Source organism: Macrotis lagotis, chromosome 1, assembly GCF_037893015.1.
Source record: "Macrotis lagotis isolate mMagLag1 chromosome 1, bilby.v1.9.chrom.fasta, whole genome shotgun sequence".
In the NCBI taxonomy this organism is placed as follows: domain Eukaryota; kingdom Metazoa; phylum Chordata; class Mammalia; order Peramelemorphia; family Peramelidae; genus Macrotis; species Macrotis lagotis.
In genome coordinates, this window is record NC_133658.1 from 710,913,272 (window position 1) to 710,928,264 (window position 14,993).

The 14,993-nt window shown below is 41.0% G+C and overlaps 1 protein-coding gene across 4 annotated transcripts in view; it reads right to left on the reverse strand.

Moving 5' to 3' along the window:
- Window positions 1-1,144, reverse strand: part of GPD2 (glycerol-3-phosphate dehydrogenase 2) — a 205,321-nt gene extending 204,177 nt beyond the window's left edge. The window contains exon 1 of one of the 4 annotated variants that reach the window (XM_074215955.1): window positions 1,124-1,144. The gene's annotated coding sequence lies outside the window, so the exon portion shown is untranslated. The other 3 variants (XM_074215952.1, XM_074215954.1, XM_074215951.1) reach the window with 3 other exon arrangements.
- Between the last annotated feature and the right edge of the window lie 13,849 nt (window positions 1,145-14,993).

A 14,993-nucleotide genomic window follows, 5' to 3' on the forward strand; every position in this document is an offset into this window, starting at 1 on the left:
CACACACCTCTCTTAAGGCTGATCCTCTCGAAATCAGAGTAGAGAGCAGGAGACGTTTGTTCCTAATACCAGAGAAGTGGCTTTGCTTAGCAACTCTAATCAGCTACAACCCGGGTACTTACGAGGCCGAGAGACTGCCTGTCAGTGGGGGAGGCCAGGGAGGGGTTGGTGCTGGGGATCAACTCGGGACAAGCTGATCAAGTGTAATCTGATGCTTCCAGCCCAGCCTCTCCCACGAGGAGGGCCCCCCACCGCCCGACTAGGCTGATTTCCTCCTCCTCCTCCTCCTCCTCTGCTCCTTCCCCCACCCTCTCCTCCTCCTCCTCCTCCCTGGAAGCCCTAGCCCCACAGCCTGGTCCCTCCGGGTTGGGGAGACGCGGAAGTCGCGGGGGGGGGGCCCCCGAAGCTGAGAGCTCCCCTCAGCCCAGTGAACGCGGCCAGACCCGGGCACGGGTGGGGCCGCGCCGGGGCGGATCCAATGGAGCCCTCCCTGCCGGCCTCCGCAGCCCGGCTCGCGGAGCAGCCCCGGGCCAGGGGAGGGGATGCGCGCCTCCCCGCTCCCCTTCCAGCCCGATCGGACAAGCCCAGAAGGTCTGGCCTGCCCTCTCGCACGCTGCAAGCCAGCCGGGCTAGGCCCCGAGTGCGGCCCCAGCTCGCAGGAGGCTGCACGAGACGGTGCAGGAGTGCCTCCTTAGCCTGCTCCCAAATCGGGCGCCCCCAGGGCAAAGGGAAAGACGCTTCAAGGCTGCTGCAGCCCACACCACAGCCAAGAAGGCACCCAGGAAACTAGTGGAGGCGGAAGGAGGCCCCGCTTCGCTTACCTGACTCTCGCTGCCCACCCCTGGGCTCCAGCCTTCTTCCCTAGCAGCCTCCAGTGAGCATGCTTCCCGGGCCGCACGAAGCACGTCTACTAGGCAGGGGGAGACCTCATTGCTCAAGAGCCCAAAGCCATCTCCTCAGCGCCCCTCACCCACTTCCTCCCCTCATCCCCCAACCACGGCGCCCTTGGAGGCGTGCCCCCAGCCTTCTGGCACCCGCCTAAATGCCAGCAGCAGGCACGCAGAAAATACCAGGCCAGCGCCCCGGGAAGTGCGATTTTGGTCAAGGGTATCCTCAGGCCCACCTTAGGACTGGGAAAGGCGAGGCAAAGAGCCCTGTCAGTAAAAGCAAGCTTCTTTTTTGCACCCCTAAAACCTATCTTGCCCACTGAGCATGCCCAGCTCCACTTGTTGGAGAATCAACAGGGTAGGAAAGCAGATGGGAAGTCAGCCACAGGTAGGGTTCAGCTCGAATTCTTTGACTGTTCTATTTAAAGATCTTTCTCTCCCAAACTTAAAGGAGATAGCCACATCACTTTAGTAGTAAACAATAGTGGTCACGTTGGGGGAGGGAACAGGAGGATAATGGGAAAGGAGCAAGTCAGTCATAGGCAAACAAAAGACTGCAGTTCAAAAGTTCATCTGAACAAAACCTGCTTGGGAGAGGAAAGGTTAATTACTCAGTTAAGATCTTTTATTTTAATTAATATGGTTAGATTAGAAGCAGAATTGGGGAGACTTGGATTCACATTCTATACACCTTTGTCTAAGGTAATTATCATTTACCTTAGGCAAATCTCTTATTTCCAGACAACCATCAAGTCTTACCACTAAGTTGCATATCTGTATAGTAATTATTCCCACTTTGAAATTTCTTATTTTATTGGTCGAGATCCTTCCTTTTAACTACTCATTGCCCAAAAGTATGAGATTTGTTTATTGGGATTTTTTTTAATCCATTATCATGACAAAAAGTTTGAACATCCCATTGAAATTACTGAGATTTGGATTATAGCTTTGGAAATATTTGTTTCCTATGTTTCCAAAGTAATGGAAATTGGAGGGAAATTTTCCAAGAAACCATTACCTCATCTATGACTGAGCAGATGCTTTTGTTCACATAATTTCTACCATTTTCCTGCCTCTTCATCTAATTTCTCTTAGGTCCTAACAAATTAACACAGTTTTTTATACTTCAGGAATAACTCATCTCCTTCCATCCCAATCAAAGGAAATGGGACATGGGATACTAATGTAGAAGGAAAAAGAGTTAGTGGAGCTAGATAGGAAATGCACCAAAACAAGAGTCCTTGAACATATACTAAAAAGGACAATTTGAATGTGGAAGAATAACTTGATGGTAGAAGAATTGGAGACACTTATAAAAGGTTGGAGGCAAGTAGGAAGTCACTTTGAAAGTTGTGAAGAAGTGGGTGGCTAGGTGGCAGTGGATAAAGCACCGGCACTGGAGTCAGGAGTACAAATCAGGAGTCAGGAGTTCAAATCCAGCCTCAGACACTTAATAATTACCTAGCTGTGTGGCTTCGGGCAAGTCACTTAACCCCCATTGCCTTGCAAAAACCTAAAAAAAAGTTGTGAAGAAAAACTAAACTTGATCAACTTTACAATTTTTACCAAATATCTCATCAGCATATTATTTTGCCTTCCCCTATCCCTTAACTTTTCAATCATTTATTAGTAATTTACTGAGAGAGAGACACTCAGCCTCTCAGGGAAATTAAGGAGAGCCTTCTGTTGATGGCACCCAAGTTGAGCTTTGAAGGAATCAGAAATATGAAGAGGCAGAGGTTGAAGAAACAGTTCATTCTTGGAATCAGAGACTCAGATAAATGCAAATTCAACTGGTCAGCAATCCCCCAAACTACTGTTTAACTATTATTTAACAACAATAGAATGTAAACAGTTGTACTAAAATATTAAATACACTTATTAAACAGAAAATGTTGTTGCTGGCTTGTTTTTTGAGTGTGCATTTTTTTAGTTCATATCTGATGATGATGATGATGATGATGATGATGATATTTGTTCTTTGCTCTTTAAGACCATGACATCAAGGAGGTGAAGCCATGACAAGCAAGTGAATTTTATTAGTGTAAGGAGGTACAGTGCTAAATTACCAGCCTCACTTTCTCCTCTGGATCCAGTGGTCAGATATGAAAACAGAATGACTAGAGATGGCACAAAACTATTAAGTGTCTGAAACCAGTTTGAAATTCAGGTCTTCCTGAATCCAGGAATGGTGCACCACCTAGCTGCCCCCACATCTGATCACAACTAGACCAAGTCATGAATGGCTGGATTTTTTTTAAAAATCTTATTTTTAAATAGACCAACCTAGAAATTTTTAAGTGGCATAGCACCTTGAGCTTTGCCAAAATTTGCAAAATCAAAAGACCTATTTATTCTATCAATAATAGTTTTAAAAAGAATAAAGTACAAAAGTGAGTCCTTGTCTAAAAAAAAACACATGAAATTTAAAATTTTTTTAATCTACATAATTCAAGGAAAATAAAAAGAGGAACCTTAAAGTAGCATAGCTTTATATTATGAACTAAATGTTTATTTGACTACCAGAGAATATTCCTCTGAATCATTGTTCTTGGAATTTGAGATATATATACCAGGAGCAGAATGTCTTGATTTTTCTAACTTGGGTCATTTGGATGTGTAAATTATGTTAAGAAACAATCTTTGTCATATCCCCACAGGTAATTTCTTTTCATTAACCAAGGAATGCTGAGGAAAAGATTATCAATTCAGGACCTTTCCTCCAGAGTTAAGCATACTACATTAGCACCATAAGCTTTCAGAAATCTCTTCATACATGCTAAATCTTCAAGTGCTTTTTTTAAAATTAATATATTGTTATTAAAGAAAAATTGAATGAGGAGCATTGAATGTGGAGGGACACAGGAACCTTGGTGAAGAGAGTCAAAAACATGAGGGAAATCTCTCAAAAGAAGCGATCTACTGACAAAGGAAAAAAAAGTAACTTTAACATTCTTTTCCTGTCATCAAAAGTACGATTTAGCCTTTGGAATGAAAATACGTTTATTCCTAGATACAGAATAGCAAATGATTTTCAGTCATCTGTTTTTCTTGCTTCTCCTCAACACACAAGAAAACTTAAGGGAAGGGATAGATTCTGAGTTACACATGAGAAAAACTTGTAAAATCTCAGTGGCTAAGTCCCTTTTTCTTCTCATAATTTAGTTTATTTCCTTTCAAGGGATCTGAATATTGCATGATCTTTCCATATCACTATGAACCCTTTTAGGACACTGATCAAGAGTGATCCTTAATTACATTGATGAAGTTACAGGGACATGAGTCTTTGTTTGATACTTGGCTCTTATTTCCCAATAATGAGGGTATACCCATTGATAGCCTTAATGAGGGAACTGGGAGCATCTACTTCACCATGTACTGTTTTAAGTATTTGAATTTCTTTTTTTTTTTTTAGGTTTTTTTTTGCAAGGCAAATGGGGCTAAGTGGCTTGCCCAAGGCCACATAGCTAGGTAATTATTAAGTGTCTAAGACCACATTTGAACTCAAGTACTCCTGACTCCAAGGCCGGTGCTTTATCCACTACACCACCTAGCCACCCCATTTGAATTTCTTTTAAAAGAATTCATTTTCCCTAAAAGACAACATACTGTCTATAGGACCTGATTAACCTGCATCTCCCTGACTTAGCTTCCTGGTGACCTAAGCCCTCAAATATCCCACACATGTAGATGTCTGAAGATAGATCAAGTGATCATATACCACTACTGGCCAAATGAGTTTCCATATAACATCCAAAATCACATGACTCATTAAAAGCAGAGTAAAAATCAAACTTCAAGTCTACTGATATTTATTTTAGTTCACTGGGTTTGTTTTAGTTTTTGTTTTGTTTTTCAATTACATTATGCTATCTCAGTGAGGTCTTTGTCCTTAAGTAATTGACCATATTTCTCAGATTGAAGTCAATCCCTCCATAGCTGAAATTACAACTGATTAAGAGATTTTGAATATTAGGTTCATTTTTATATTGTGAAGATGGAGAATGTAACTGGTTAAAAATTTGGATGAGACATGAAAGAATTCATATAAAGGACCAACTCTGATCTAAAAGAAATTTTAGGGATAAAAAGGTTATTTAGGTATTGTTGTAGTACAAATATATATAATATATATATTTTATATATATATATTATATATATATATATGCATTATAGTAGAAGCTAAGGGAGAGGAAGAGTCAATTTGTCCTTCATTCTTGCAGAAGACCTTGACATTTGGGATGTGATGCCATGACAAGCACATGAATTGGATTTGAATGAAAGTGTACTGTACAAAGTCACCAGCCTCACTTTTTTCAGAGCTATCTAGATTCATTGACCAGACATGAAGTCAGGATGACTGGAAATTACCTAGGATAGGAGTCAGTCAGGGTTAAGTGACTCCCAAGCTTACACAGTTAACCAGTGGGGCAACTAGGTGGTAAAGTGGATATAACACTGGCCCTGGAATTGGGAGGACCTGAACTCAAATCTGATATTATCCCACAAAAAAGTCAAATGTATTCATAAATGAAGAAGTTGTAGGTGTTTTTTTTTGAAGAAGAAGAATAAAAGTAATTGAAAGCCAGCAGTTGTAGCAGCATGGAGGACAAAAGTTGCCTTGAGAGAATGAGCAATACGGAAAGGTATAAAGTGCCCCTGCTCCTGCTCTTGCCTCTGCCCATGTTCCTGCTCCTGCTTCTGCCCAATCTGTCCACCTCCAGCTCTTCACTGTTCTTCATAGAGCCCCAATGGGACTCTGCCAGAACCAATACCTTCTGTGCATCTTGTTACATCCAGGCCAGCTCCAGCCACCATCTTCCTCACCAGTCAAGGGTCAGATCAAACCCCAAGTGGCTGAGGAGTGGGTCCAGGACATGGGACTGAGCTGTGTGAGGTGAAGGGACTCTTGGCAGAGTTGCTGGCCCAGCTGGAGACAGTCCTACTCACCCACAAGTGTCCTTTCCTCCAAGTGGTACATGCAGGTGCCTTCTTTGTCCTCATCTACCTAGTTAAAGAAAAGTTATTCTCCCAGTTACTTGGGTACTCAGTGGAACACTTGCTCCAGGAGCACCAAAATGATCAATGCTCCACCATACTGTCATAGGAGCAAGCACTTTGGTACTGTGCCCTCTATGGTTGCACCTCCCACATGCTTAAGTTCCTGGTCCTCCTGCAAGTCCCAGATATATATACCCAGACCTTCTGGGCCTACAGTGACAGGACTGTATCCCAAGACAGGAGAAAACAACAGGCAGAACCCCAAAACTAATGTTCCCCCAGAAGTCTTCAAGTGCCAAAAAGTCAGGCAACTTGGAGCCCTGAGTCTCCAAGGTTAAAAAGAAGAAGAGGGGGAACCCTGGAACATGCTCTGAGGAGTCTGGACAGCCAGAAGTCACCCCTGAGATGGAACCTGAATCATAAAGAACCTCAGAAGACTAGGATCCCCTTGGGCTCCCTGGCCGCTGATCCCATTACCTACTACAAGTTGCCTAGTAGAATGACCTACCACTGCCCACAGATAGGTGAAGAGACCTGACATAGACCCAGCCCCTACCCTACCCAGAGCTGGTAGGGTAGAGATACCATGCTGAAGGACTGGTGGGTCCTCTCCAAGGCTTCAAACCAAAGGTATTATATTCTAAGACTATGATTGCTGTTGTTCAAGTGAAATGTGAGCCTTAGGTCCAGTAATCCCTGGATATCCAGGAGGATGACCAGAAGGGCCAGCTCTGGTTGCAAAGATGCCCCAGGGCCTACCTACATGCCCTGCTAACCAGGCAGAGCCACAGAGCACCAATGATCCCTTGCCTTCTCCTGTTCTATTCTGTGCTTACTTTCCTCCCACCCCCTTCTAAAATTCCTCTCCAGACCAAGGACTTAATTAAGAACTGGAGATTCTTTTCTCTTTGTTTTCTATCCCTCAGAATCTTAGGCTGGTCCTCTTTTCTCATCTTGCCAGCTTCTCTTTGGCTTACTACCTCCTCTCACTAGCCCTAGGCCAAGTCTTTCCTCCAGATTTCCTCTTTCTTGCTCCTCCTTAGCCCCGAGATAGAGATAATCGCCCAGATGTTTCTGCCCCAGGCTTGCCCCAACTTCAGGTAGCACTTGGTGAGAGGAGAACTGCCAGGAACCCTCCTAAAGCACAAAATTCCCCTTGGAACTCATGGCCTCCTTCCCCTCCCCACTCTTTCCTTCTACAGATCCTACCCTGGTATATCTGCTTGATCTGGAGAAAAAAATTACCAGATATTTGGGGATGAGGGTTTGCCATGGTGACCTATCTGAGTAAGTAATGGGAGTCTGAGGCTATATGAGGACCTGGGTTCAAATACAGCCTCAGACTCCCATTGCTTACTTAGATAGGTCACCATGACAAACCCTCATCCTCTGGCCATTAAATCATGGGTCTAGGTAGGAATCTACTTAGTGACCTATTAAAGGAAGGGATGCACCAGAAACTGAGACATACCCCAAAACTAAGAAGAACTGACTACTTTAGGAGGGCATCTTGGCCCCTCACCAGATTCTAAACAGACAATGAGGTCACCCAAAACAGTTTATCAGCTTCCCTAGGTCTGGTCTCAAATTAGTTCCATTTTTCTAGGGTACATACTAGGCCGCATTAATCAGCTTCTGCACTTAAAAAGCTCTGGGGACACTTTGGATACCCGCCATACCCACCAAGGCCTCAGGTCTGCCTCTGGAATGATTCCAGGGAGGGGAGGAGAACTTGAGACATTTCTAAAGCTGTATGCCACTAAAGACACCTGAAAAATGCAGTCTCCTTTGAGCATTCATGTCAGAGGAGGAGCCAGCCTCACACTCCCCATCAGCAATGTCCAAGGTATAGTCCTGTCTCCAAAGAGAAGACCATTCTGTCTGTAGCTCTGTCTACGCATGAATACTGGATATGCCCCTGAGACCTATACCTCCAGTTTAGTTGCAAACCTCCCCTTTTCATACCTTGGCCACAGAAGGAATAAGAAGAGATGGGGTGGGCACAGATCCCTCATCATCCCTCCCTCACTGCAAGTTGACCCTTAAGAATCAGTACACATTTAAGGAAACAGAAAACCTCCATAGGTTTTCTTCATAGCACAGGCAGCCTAGTCTGACTCTCTGGCCCAGAGAAATGACACTTCCCTTCCCTGCAATCTCTGGTCACAGTTGGGGTCTCTTTCCTTGTGTGTGTAGAGTTTGTACAGTTTTTGGCCCAAATCAGTCCCTTCACTATTTAATGTTTTGTAAGGAGGCAGCTAGCCCCGTGGCAACACACTAATAAAAATTATTGGGTTGTTCTGGAAAAAAAAAATGGGGGGGTAGGCAGCTAGGTGGCACAGTGGATAAAGTACTAACCCTGGAGTCAGGAGGACCTGGGTTCAAATACAGCCTCAGAGTCCCATTACTTACTTAGCTGTGTGACCTTGGGCAAATCACTTAACCACATTGCCTTGCAAATCCCCCCCCTAAAAAAGGGGGGAGAGTATAGGAGCTTGAAAGGAGGATGAGGGGGCTGTGAGGTGCCAGCTAGGTGGTACAGTGGATAGAGCACAGGCCCTGGAGTCAGGAGTAACTGAGTTCAAATCCAGCCTTGGACACTCAATAATTACCTCTTAGCTGTGTGGCCTTGGGCAAGCCACTTAATCCCATTTGCCTTGCAAAAATATTTAAAAAAAAAAGGTCATTTAGGTATATGTTGATGGAGACAGTAACTCAAAAGCTGAGATGAGGTAATTAGATAATCCTTTCAACTAAAGGCTGGAATCCTACTTGTACTAGTACCACCACCACCACCACCACCACCACCACTACTACTACTACTACTACTACTACTACTACTACTACTAGGGGCAATTTACAAAGGAGGAGATCAAGGCAATCCATAATCATATGAAAAATTACTCTAAATCATTACTTATTAGAGAAATGCAAATTAAAGCTTCTCTGAGGTACCACCTCACACCTCTCAGACTGGCCAATATGACTAGAAAGCACAATGATCATTGTTGGAGGGGTTGTGGGAAATCTGGGACACTATTACATTGTTGGTGGAGTTTTCTGGAGAGCAATTTGGAACTACACCCAAAGGGCAACAAAAATGTGCATACCCTTTTACCCAGCAATACCACTACTGAGTCTATACCCTGAAAAGATGGTGAAAAAGGGTAAAAATATCACTTGTACAAAAATATTCATAGAAGTCCTGTTTGTGGTGGCAAAGAATTGGAAATCAATTAAAGGTAAATGGCTTAGCAAACTGTGGTATATATATATGTCATGGAACACTATTGTTCTATTAGAAACCAGGAGGGATGGGAATTCAGGGAACCCTTGAGGGATTTCCATGAACTAATGCTGAGTGAGTTGAGCAGAACCAGAAAAGCACTGTACACTCTAACAGCAACATGGGGGTGATGATCAACCTTGATGGACTCACTCATTCCATCAGTGCAACAATCAGAGACAATTTGGGGCTGTCTGCAAAGGACAATACCATCTGTATCTAGAGAAAGAACTGTGGAGTTTGAACAAAGACCAAGGACTATTAACTTTAATTTAGAAAAAAGAAATGATATCTTATTGTCTGATCTTGCTATCTCTGATTTCTCTCTCATCACCTTCAATTTGGATCAATGTATACCATGGAAACAATGTAAAGACTAACAAATTGCCTTCTGTGGGTGGGGAGGGAAGTAAGATTAGGGGAGAAATCATAAAACTCAAAATAAATAAAATCTTTAAAAAAAAGACTTCCTTCTCACTTGCCTTTACCAGAAACATTCCATTCCAGGGACTGATTTTTAATATACATGTCTATTGGAGATGGTCTGGCTGATATAAGAGTCTCTTGGCCTGAAATGACTTTGATTTCTCCTCTAACAGTGAAGCACCACAGCACATCAGTAATGCCAGGCAACCTCAATCTTGTGCTGTTTTATCATATTGAACAACCTGGTACATCTTAATTTGTCACTTGATAGACTAATTGTCAGTATGGTCTTTCCTCTCAGACCTTCCATCTATAATTGTGATGGTTTAGAACTATGATGGTGTCTGATCATCTTTGAATCTTTTACAACAGCCTGGTACATCCTAATCATCACAAGATGAGCTAATTCATTGTTTTGTTGATAGGAGCTGGTTTTTTGCTTGGGGGTAGGATTCTGGGGGGGTGGGGCAAGATACTTTACCAAAAAGTTCATTGACCTCATCTCATAGCTTGGACCAGGGTTGTCCAACCTTAGCTTATTTTAGGACCACTTTAAAATAAGATAATTATTGAGGGCCACACCCAGAATAAAAAATTATATGAGTTAATTTGTAGTCTTACCTTAGGTTTAGCAAGGGCTACAGAAAGTCATGGTACTTTTAACTTCTTAGAGAGTAAGGAAACAGACATCACTGGGAAGGTACAAAGTATGAAAGCAAACACAAAATAACAAAACAACAACACAATAGTATATAGTTAGGTGCATACTGACTAGTCTGCATTGTACAGATGGAACACATCCCACATATCAATTGAAAATTCCATTCGATATGTTCCATCTGTAATACTACTTAAAAACACCTGAGAAAATTAACATAGAGATTATTTATTAGTGTTGGAATTAAAAAATCAAATATGCATTCCATGCAAATTATTATTCAATTTTTTCAGTCGTGAAAACTAAAACCTACAGGCAGTCACATAAAATCACACTGTAGGCTGCATTTTGGACAGCCCTGGTTTTAGCAATGAGATTGGGGAAGGGAGGGGTGGGGAGGGTCAGTGTTAAGTAAGGTACTAGTCAGTGCAAAGGGAATAAATTAAATATAAAGCACCTGGTGTTCTATTTCAAATAGATTTACAAGGTAGGGAGTTCAATGTTCATATAAAAGATGCCTGAAATTTTCTGGGTTATCTGGCAAAAGAATGTTATTCCCCCAAAAGTTCAAGGATGGCTCCAGAGTCTATTTCTATGAAGGTAAAGAGAATAGATTGTTCTGTGAATATCACAGGAGGACTCTCTTTTTTGTTGCAAGATTCTTTTTTTGTTGTTGTTTTTGCAAGGCAAATGGGGTTAAGTGGCTTACCCAAGGCCATACAGCTAGGTAATTATTAAGTGTCTGAGACCAGATTTGAACTCAGGTACTCCTGACTCCAGGGCTGGCGCTCTATCCACTGCACCACCTAGCTGCCCCTATGTTGCAAGATTCTTGCCAGAGTTTTCCTTATTAGTCTGATCCTTCACCTGGAAGATAGATGGTCATCTACCTGAGAACTACTGTGGCTTCAGAAAGGGCTGAGAAACAGTCAATATGTTGTTTGCTGCCTGACAACTCCAAGATCAGAACAGAGATCTGTACACAATGTTTGTAGATCTGACCAAGTCCTTTGATACTGTCATTTTATCCTTTGTCCTTCATAATCAAAGAAGATTAAAATGACATCACCATGTTAGAGACAAGTTAGAATGTGTCTGACTGTAGCTGTTTAAACTAATACAAGACTGGAATGCTATACCACAGATTGGGCACAAATAGACCATATAATCTCCTGGGATGGGTTCTTTATATATGTGTGCCTCTCATGTTTATTTTGAGCTACTTCCATTCTGCTTTGCTCATAGAGCACAACACCTTCTCTGATGAGGGAATGCCATGTTGGGCAGTCCTGTGCCAGTGTCTCCCATGCTGCACAAGTAATTCCAGAGTTCTTGAGAGACCTTGAGAGTCCTTGTATAATTTTTTTTCTGACCACCATGTGTGATCAGCTCACCTGTGTGAGTTCTCCATAAAATAACCTTTTTGGTAAGCATACCTTTGGCATTCTAACAATGAATGCTTGGTAGTTTAGTTCAAGAAAGGACCTCAGTGCCTAGTATTTTATCCTATCAAGTGATCTTCAGAATCTTCTTAGGGCATTCAAATTGAAGTGATTCTGTTTCCTATCATGGTGCTAGTAGATGATCCAGGTTTAATAGGCATACAACAATGAGATCAGCACAATGGATCACCTTCAGTTTGAAAGTCTTCTCTCTCAAACTTTCTTTTTGGAATCTCCCAAACACTGAGTTAGCTTTGGCAATGTGTGTGTCAACTTCATTATCAATGTGTACTTCCCTGGAAAGTAAACTGCCAAGGTAAGTGAATTCATCCACAGTACTCAAAACTTCTTCATTTGCTGTCACATATGGATGGTGTGATGCTAGCTAATGGAGCACCTGGATTTTCTTGGTGTTAATTGTTAGACCAAAATTAGTACAAGGAGCAAAGAATCAATTCATTCTTTGTTACATCTCAGCTTCAGAGGCTGCATTGAGTGTACAACTATCTTCAAACAGAAGATTATGCACCAACACTCCCTCCAATTTGGTCTTGGCTTGTAGCCTTTTTTGAGTTGAAGAATACTTGATACTTTCAGTAACAAGGGATTATGGAAAATTATGTCAAAATTTGGTTTCCTGGATAAGTTCATAGGTGTTTATTATAATTCAATTTTATGACAGCATGTTTGCTGGGATTCTGCGTAAAAAAACAATGCTCTGGGAGTTTTCCCAATCACCAATGAAGTGAACAAGGTTTTGTGTTTTCTCCCATTCTTTTTAGCTTGATGTTTTTAGTCATGTTGTCAAATACCTTCACTAAGAATGAACATGGCATCAAGGTCAGCTACTGCACTGATGATAAATTCCTCACATACAAAGACAATCTCAAAGTCTCACTTAAGAATTTTGGAATTGATTTGCAGCATGGGAGACATGGGCAAAGGATTCCTCAAATGATGTGCCCTCATCAGAGAAGGTGCATTGCTCTATGAGCAAAACAGAATTGTGGCAGCTTGGGAGAAAAGTGAGATGTTCAAATTTAGATAATCTACTCTAAATGTTCACATGGCCTATTGTTCCCAACCTATAATAGAGCATTCTAAACTTATACTGGTCTGATTAGCCATAGTTGTTCATAACTATAACTTGACTGTAGCCTAGTAATGTTGATTCTCTTCGAGAAAAAAGGGTAATAACCAAAACCATAAACACCAATTTTTTAGCTTAATCTCTGACTTAAATTATTTTACATCTTTTGATGCCAACATAAGACATAGTGTAAGAAATTCAGAACAATACACATTTGCAATCTCACCCCTTCTAGATGAGAACTTTGTGTTGAAAAGCTTGTAAGAAGCTGAAAAAAGAAGAGATTATATATATAAATATTGCTTTTGACAGGCAAGATAGCAAATATAAATTAAAATATGGCATCTGTTATCTAAAGAAATTCTTCTGTATATACCAAAAGACAAGAACAAAGTAGGACTCTTAAGACATTTACAAAAGAAAAAAATGACCTAGAGTTCCAGCACATCAGCACTCTAAAGATAATTTCTCTAACCTAGTCAAAAGAAGATTCATTGGCAATCACCTAGGAAGAATAAAAGAGAAGAATTTTCTAAGGTAATTATTTTCATTCAAAGTGACAGGATAAAAAAGTCAGCTTAAAATTTTTTCATGTTAAGGATGTTTGCAAAGATTAAAGGGGGAAATATAAATTCAAAACTTTTAAAGGAGAGCTTAAAGTTTAATTTTTGTTTTTGTTTTGTTTTTTAGTTCCAACCTTGGATTTGATTGGCATAGGGAACTCTCCCTGAGGTAACTCCCTCTACTAGTACAGATCTGTAATAACTCTGCAATTAATAGTTATAGAATGCTCCAGGAGCAATGAGAGGTTAAGTGATTTTTCCTGGGTCCAAAAGTCAGTGGAAATGTAAGTTAGGGTAAAAGCCTAGGTCTTTTCTTTTTAATTAAAAGAATGAAGAAAAACAAATGACTGTGATTTTTCAAAGATTTGAATGAAGAGATTTAGATTATCAACTTCTTGAAGGCATGATCATGTATACCACTTACTTTAAAGGTCACATGGTGCCTGTAACAGGCATGTACACAATTGAGTCTTGAAAACTGACTTAAAAATAATATTAATGATGTAAAATGAGAGTAAGACTATCCCTGGAAAACAACCTTATTGCTTTAAGCATAGAATTTAAGAATACTGTTATCCCCTATACATTTAAAGAAATGAAGACAAATGAGACCAATGAAGAAGTAGTAGAGAAGCTGAGACATATGGATCCTGAGGAACCTGAGAATTGTCAGTTATCATTTCAGTGATATGGTGATGCTTCCCAGAGTAGTTAAAAATCTTATGTTAAATACCTTAAGGGATCTTAAGGATTCCAATTACTTGTTTATACCAATAAAACAATCAGAAGATTTTTTTTTCATCTTCATAACAAATGTTTATGTATGTAATTGGCTAATATTCATATATCTTTAATTTAAGGAAATAGGGCTAAATGATTCGCCCAGGGTCACACAGCTTGGCAATTATTAAGCGTCTGAGGTCGAATTTGAATTCAGGTCCTCCTGACTCCAGGGCCAGTGCTCTATCCACTGTACCACCTGGCTACCCCCAATATTCACATTTTTATCATGTGTTAGGATCAAATTTATCCAAGCAGAAAAATAAAATCATATTAATGGATACTGGTCCCAATTTAGTCTTGGTTTTAAAATGAGAGGAATTTTGTTTTCTTTTGCCCATCTTGACAAATCCTGTCATAGAAGGATCTTTGCATAGTAGATGTTCATCCTCTCTAGGAGCATTTTGGACCCCCAAAGAAACTGCCCTTCAATTTTTTAGCAGAAAGATAATTCATGGTGGTTCTATCTTACATGTATTATGTCTCTCCCTAGACTTACTTTGGTGTACACAGTAGGAACTTAATGAATGTTTGTTGAATTGTTGAACAGAAATGAAGGGGGGGGTGATTGAACTTTAAATCTGTCCTCCTAGGATTACAAATTGAAGTTAATACTTGGAATAGCTCAGGGGGGGTATAAAACAAAATGACAGACTGGTTCATTATTATGTCCTCCAAGGGAATTTTTTTTTATTATTTAATGGAAACTTTATTAGTTTAGAGTCTTCAAGGCTGCATTGTAAAACAAACCAAGGCCCCTTTCCCTCTGGCCTTGTTCCTTAACTGTGGCCAAGTTTCTGATAACTGAGGCAGTCTGACGTGAGATTAGGAAATGGCCAGATGGCTTCCTAAAGTCTAAA